We start from the raw sequence: 6,047 nt of genomic DNA, 5'->3' as shown, positions 1-6,047 counted from the left end.
CGCCTTTCCTTCCTTCCTTCCTTCCTTCCTTCCCCTCATTCTGTTATTTCCTCTCCTTCCTTGTTACCCTTTCTCCTCTCAACTTTGTTCTCTCTTCCTGTTCTTTCTTTCCTTCATCGCTCATCTCATTTTTCCCTCTCCCTTTTTCTCCGTCTCTTCCTTTACTCCTTTCTTCCCCTTTCTCCCTCCTTCCCTTCTCTCCTCTTCCCCTCCTCCCTCCCTTTCCCTCTTTTCCATCTCCCTTTGTTTTTCTTGTTTTCCCCATTCTTCCCCTTTCCTCTTACCCTTTCTTCCCTAATCTCTTCTGTCCCATAAATTTTCTTCCTCTACTCTCTCTCTCTCTCTCTCTCTCTCTCTCTCTCTCTCTCTCCTCTTTCTTTGATTTCTTCCTCATTCCCTTCCTCCTTTCTCCATCCCACCATCTTCCTTTTCATTCACAATATTCCAACCTTTCCTGTCCCCTTTCCCCCTCCCCCTCTTCCAATTCTCCTTTTCTCTCCCCCATCCATTCATCCCTGCTCTCCTCTCCCTTGCTTCCCGTCCTCCCTCCTTCTCTTATTTCCCTCTCCCATCTTTTTCCCTCCTTCCCCTCCTCCTCCCTCTCACTCCCAACTTCTCTCTTCCATCCACGCTTTCCTCCCTTCTCCCCCTCTTCTTCCTTCCTCCCCCGTCCCCCTCCTTCCATTATATCCCTTTCCCATCTTTTTCCCTCCTTCCTCTCTCTCTCTCTCTCTCTCTCTCTCTCTCTCTCTCTCTCCTCCACACAAGGAAATATTGGTAGCCTGCCAGGAAGTAGTCATAAAGACACGAAGCGAGTTATAACAGCACCACGACCGACTCCCGCTGATCCTCCTCTTAGTCCCCGCTGCTAAGCGATTTGTTTTGCTTTTTACACCGTACGGTCTTCTCTTCAGTGCTGTCTAAAGCCTTCCAATATCGCCATCCTCTGCGTAAGTACAAAAGAATAGTAACCAAACACTCTGTCTATATACCTAGGCTGCTTCCCCCAAGGAAAGGGAGGTAGCCGAGACAGGACGACACACTCCCCATTTACTCATCCATTCAAACACATTCATTCGCATCTTAGCCCCAAAGGGGAGAACGGACAGATCCTCACCTCACCACACCGCACAAGGGTCAACTGCGCAATGCAATCAGTGACATCCGCAGCAGGGCCAGACAGCAGAACTGGTTTACCCCTGCCACATCATAATAGACCCATCCCCTTACCCGCACCTGACCTGACTAGCTGATCAGACCAAATGCGGGAGAATATCCCCTCAGGGCTGCGTCATCACTTATTCATTCACAGTTTCTCTCCATTTATTTCTGTCACGCACATCCACTCTTCTTTGCTCAACAGACATCCCTCTCGCATCCAGCGCTCTCTTCACACTGTCCATCCATCCTATTCGTGGTCTTCCTCTCAGCCTTACACCTCTCACATCAGATCTAGTTATCTTTTTCACCAATCGCTCATTATCCATTCTCTCCATATGCCCAAACCATCGCAACACCCTCTGCTCAACTCTACCAGCCATCTCCCGAACAACTCCAGTTCTCCTTCGCACTTCATCATTTCGCACCCGATCCATACGCGTCACTCCACACATACTCCTCAGACACCTCATCTCCATTACATTCAAACTTTTCCTCTCTGCTACACCCATATTCCATGTTTCAGCCTCATATAACGCAGTCGGTACCACAACACCCTCATACAGCCTTCTCTTTACATCCATTCTAAGTGAACGACATCTAAACACTTTTTTCATTCCTCTCAGCACCTTTCCTACTTCATTTTCTAAACTTCACTTCTGCATCTATTCTTCCATCCACAGCAACATGTGACCCTAGATATTTAAAACACTCTACCTTCTCAGGCAACTCGCCATTCAAAACTATATTCATCCCCCTACCATCTACCAACCTCGTTCACTTCATCATTTTACTCTTATTCTCATTTACTTTCAATTTCCTCCTCTCACACACCCTTCCAAACTCTGTCTCAGGAAGAGGTATTAGGGAGCTTCCTTACTCTACGAGAATCCAGACCTTTGTCTTGGTCTCTCAATTCTCTTATTTTATCGTCCTGTGCCTTTTGATATCGTTATTTATCTTATTTAATCGTCCTAAATCTTCAGATAATCTAAAATAGCAAGCCTAACCTAACTTGACCTAACCTAACCTAACTTGACCTAACCTAACCTGACCTAACTAACCTGACCTAACTAACCTGACCTAACTAACCTGACCTGACGACCTAACCTAACTTGATCTAACCTGACCTAACCTGACCTAACATGACCTGACCTAACCTAACCTAACCAGTGGCTCAGTCGGTAGAGAGGTGGCCTGAGGTCCTACCAGACCGATGTTCAAATCTCCGCTGGGACAGGGAACAGTTCAAGGATTTGAATTTCATGTAAAAGCAAACTTTACCGATATACCACAAGACCCGCCGACATGTCGTAAAAATACCCCCGCTAATACCAATACACCAGTCCTGAATGAGACAGCCCTAGCATGTATTCATTATGGACGGTGAGTGTTAGCGCTGAAGTGGTGACATGTAGAGGTGTATGATATGTAGGAGGACTACTGGGCCTTGGGAGCAGGCTGTGAAGCCTATGCCCAGAGTCGAACACAAAAAAAAAAAAAAAAATGACAACCTAACCTAACCTGACCCAACTTGACAACCTAACCTAACCTGACAACCTAACCTAACCTGACCCAACTTGACAACCTAACCTAACCTGACAATCGAACTTGACCTGACCTAACCTAACCTGACAACCTAACCTAACCTAACCTAACAACCTAACCTAACCTGACAACCTAACCTAACCTGACCTAACCTGACAATCGAACTTGACCTGACCTAACCTAACCTAACCGGACAATCTAACCTAACCTAACCTAACCTAACCTGACAACCTAACCTAAACTGACCCAACTTAACAACCTAACCTAACCTAACTTGACAACCGAACTTGACCTGACCTAACCTAACCTAACCGGACAACCTAACCTAACCTAATCTGACCCAACCTGACAACCTAACCTAACCTAACCTAACCTAACCTAACCTAACCTGACTTAACCTAACCTAACCTGGCCTAGCCTGACCTAACCTGACCTAACCTTCATCCTTAACCTAACTTCCTTCATGCTATGCCTTCCTTCATCCTTTATCTAACTTCATGCAGTAATTTCCTTCATCCATAATCTAACTTCATCCTTAATCTAACTTTCTTCATCCTTAATTTAACTTCCTTTATCCTTAATCCAACTTCAAACTTAAACTAACTTCCTTCATGCTAAAACTTCCTTCATCCTTAACCTAACTTCATCCTTAATCTAAATTCCTTCATCCATAATCTAACTTCATCCATAATCTAACTTCCTTCATCCATAATCTAACTTCATCCTTAATCTAACTTTCTTTATCCTTAATTTAATTTCCTTCATCCATAATCTAACTTCCTTCATCCTTAATCTAACGTCCTTCGTACCTAACCTAACTTCCTTCAGTTAACTTCCTTCAGTCTTAACCTAACTTCCCTCATCCTTAACCTCGTTCTTAATCTAACTTCCTTCATCCTTTAACTTCCTTCAGCCATAACCTAACTTGCTTCCGTCTTAACTTTCATCTTTAATCTAAATTCCTTCATTCTTTAACTTCCTTTTTCTAACTTCCTTCCGTCTTAACCTAACTTCTCCCAGTCTCACAACTTCTGTATTATCTTCCTTCACCCCCTTCCGTCTCTCTCCTTCCCCGTTATCTTCTTTTATTATCCCGTTTTAGAAGACTTTATGGCGAGTGGTGAGGACTGCAGTGTTCCTTGGGAGAAGAATAAGGAGGGGAGGGTAAAGAAATGGGTGAAGGGAGGGGAGGGGACGGGAGGAGAGGGCAGGGAAGGTAGGGTTGTGTGAGGTAGGGAAGGGATGGAAAGGGAAATGAAAGGTAGGGTAAGGAGAGAGAGGAGGGGAGGGGAGGGAAGGGGAGGGAAGGGAAGGGAAGGGAAGGGAAGGGAAGGGAAGGGAAGGGAAGGGAAGGGAAGGGTAGGGTAGGGAAGGGTGAGGAGGAGAGAGGAGGGGAGGGGAAAGAAGAGGAGGAGAGGGGAAAGAAGAGTAGGGTAGGTTTTTAAATGCGAGAGTGAGTGCAAATGAACACAAAAAGAGCCAGAAAGAGTTGGAAATGAAGAGGAGTGCGAGAGCTAAAAATGAATAGGAGAGCGAGACAGAAATGAGCATAAAAGAGCGAGAGTGAGAAATGTGCAAAAGGGAGCGAGAGTGAGTTAGAAATGTGCAGAAGAGAGAGAGAGAGAGAGAGAGAGAGAGAGAGAGAGAGAGAGGTGCACAACTCAAACAAATAGGGTACAGTATATTATAGGGGTGATGGTAGTACTGGTGGTGATGGTGAAGCTGGTATTATTGATGATGATAAGGGTGATCACAGTGGTGGTGGTGATGGTGGTGGTGGTGATGGTGGTGAGGGTGAGGGTGAGGGTGATAATGATGATGATGATGACGTGAAGCAAGGTATGGCAGAGGATGGTTGGACAGGGAAGGGCAGGAAAGCAGGGCACAACAAAGTAAGGTTGTGAAGGACAGGACAAGGCAGGGTAGGGTAGGATAAGGCAGGACATGATGGGGTAACGCAGGGCAGGGCAGGACAAGTACATTAATAGATAGTCAAGTTGATAAGCAGATAGATAAATAGAGAGCCAAGTTGATAAGCAGGAGTCAAGTTGATAAGCAGATAGATAAACGGTCATGTTGATAAGCAGACAGATAGATGGCCTGACAGATAACCTATACAGGAGGCTTCAGAAAATAAGATCAATAATCACTGGAGTATAATATATCAAACACTCTTATATACCTTGCAAACCGCGACGCAGACAGCAAGCAAAACCAAAAGTATTCTGTTTTCTGTGTTATATTTGTGTTTCGAACTGGGGAAACAATCTGGTCTCCTTCCCTGCGATAGACATGGATAGATAGATAGGTAGGTAGGTAGGCAGATAATAGACTGACATAAAGACTGGTAGATATACAGAGCAGATAAAAAGGCAAACAGACAGACAGGTAGACCGAAAGATTGGCAGACAGATATAGACAGATAGACCGACAGATAAACTGATGGATGGATGGATGGATAGATAGACTGGTAGACAGATACAAAGATGGATAGATTAATAGACAGGTAGATGGACAGAGATAGATAGATAAGTAGGCATTGGATAATAGATAAATAGATTGATAAATAGTTACAAACAGATATGCAAACAGGTGTACAGTATAGATGGATGGATGGATGGACAGCTAGATAGACTGACAGATAGACAGGGAAAGGGATGCAGGGACATACTTTCAGAAAATCCATATAAAGAAAATAATATGAACACAGTAAATAAAACCCACACCTCCCATATACCCTGCAAACAGCGACGCCAGGCAAAAACCCAATCTGTTCAGTTCTACCAATGCTTTATTTGGGCAACGCTGTACATCCTGACCCACTGAGACAGATAAAGACAGACAGACATAATAGATAGGCTAACAGACTGACTGATACACTAATCGGTATATTGATAGATTGATAAACAGATGGACATAGGTAGGTAGAGATTGAGATACAGACAGATAGATAAATGGATAGATAGACAGATAGATGGATAGAGACAGACTGGCAGACAGACAGACGGATATGGATAGATGGACTGATTAACATCTATCTACCAGGCTAACTCACTAGCTACCTTGGTAGATAGAACCAGAAAGCAATCAGAGAGTGCATACCTTACCCAACGTCAGTAAAATTTATTTCTGTAATACCTCCTTCCTATGAGACGAATGCATTTAAGGTCTCACATAGCCAATTAATTCTAGGGTCTTAGTCTGCCCTGATACACAATCTCAGACAGTGCATACCTCTGCCTACACCAATAAAATTTATGATTAATTCCTGCATCTGCATCCTGAATCCCTTCAAAATCTATCTTCCTTGATACACTGCCCTTGTATCTATCAGTGTTTTG

Source organism: Coenobita brevimanus, chromosome 116 (genome assembly GCF_032717465.1).
Source record: "Coenobita brevimanus isolate Jiangsu-jjx chromosome 116, ASM3271746v2, whole genome shotgun sequence".
Lineage (NCBI taxonomy): Eukaryota > Metazoa > Arthropoda > Malacostraca > Decapoda > Coenobitidae > Coenobita > Coenobita brevimanus.
Note: the sequence above shows the minus strand (reverse complement) of the source record.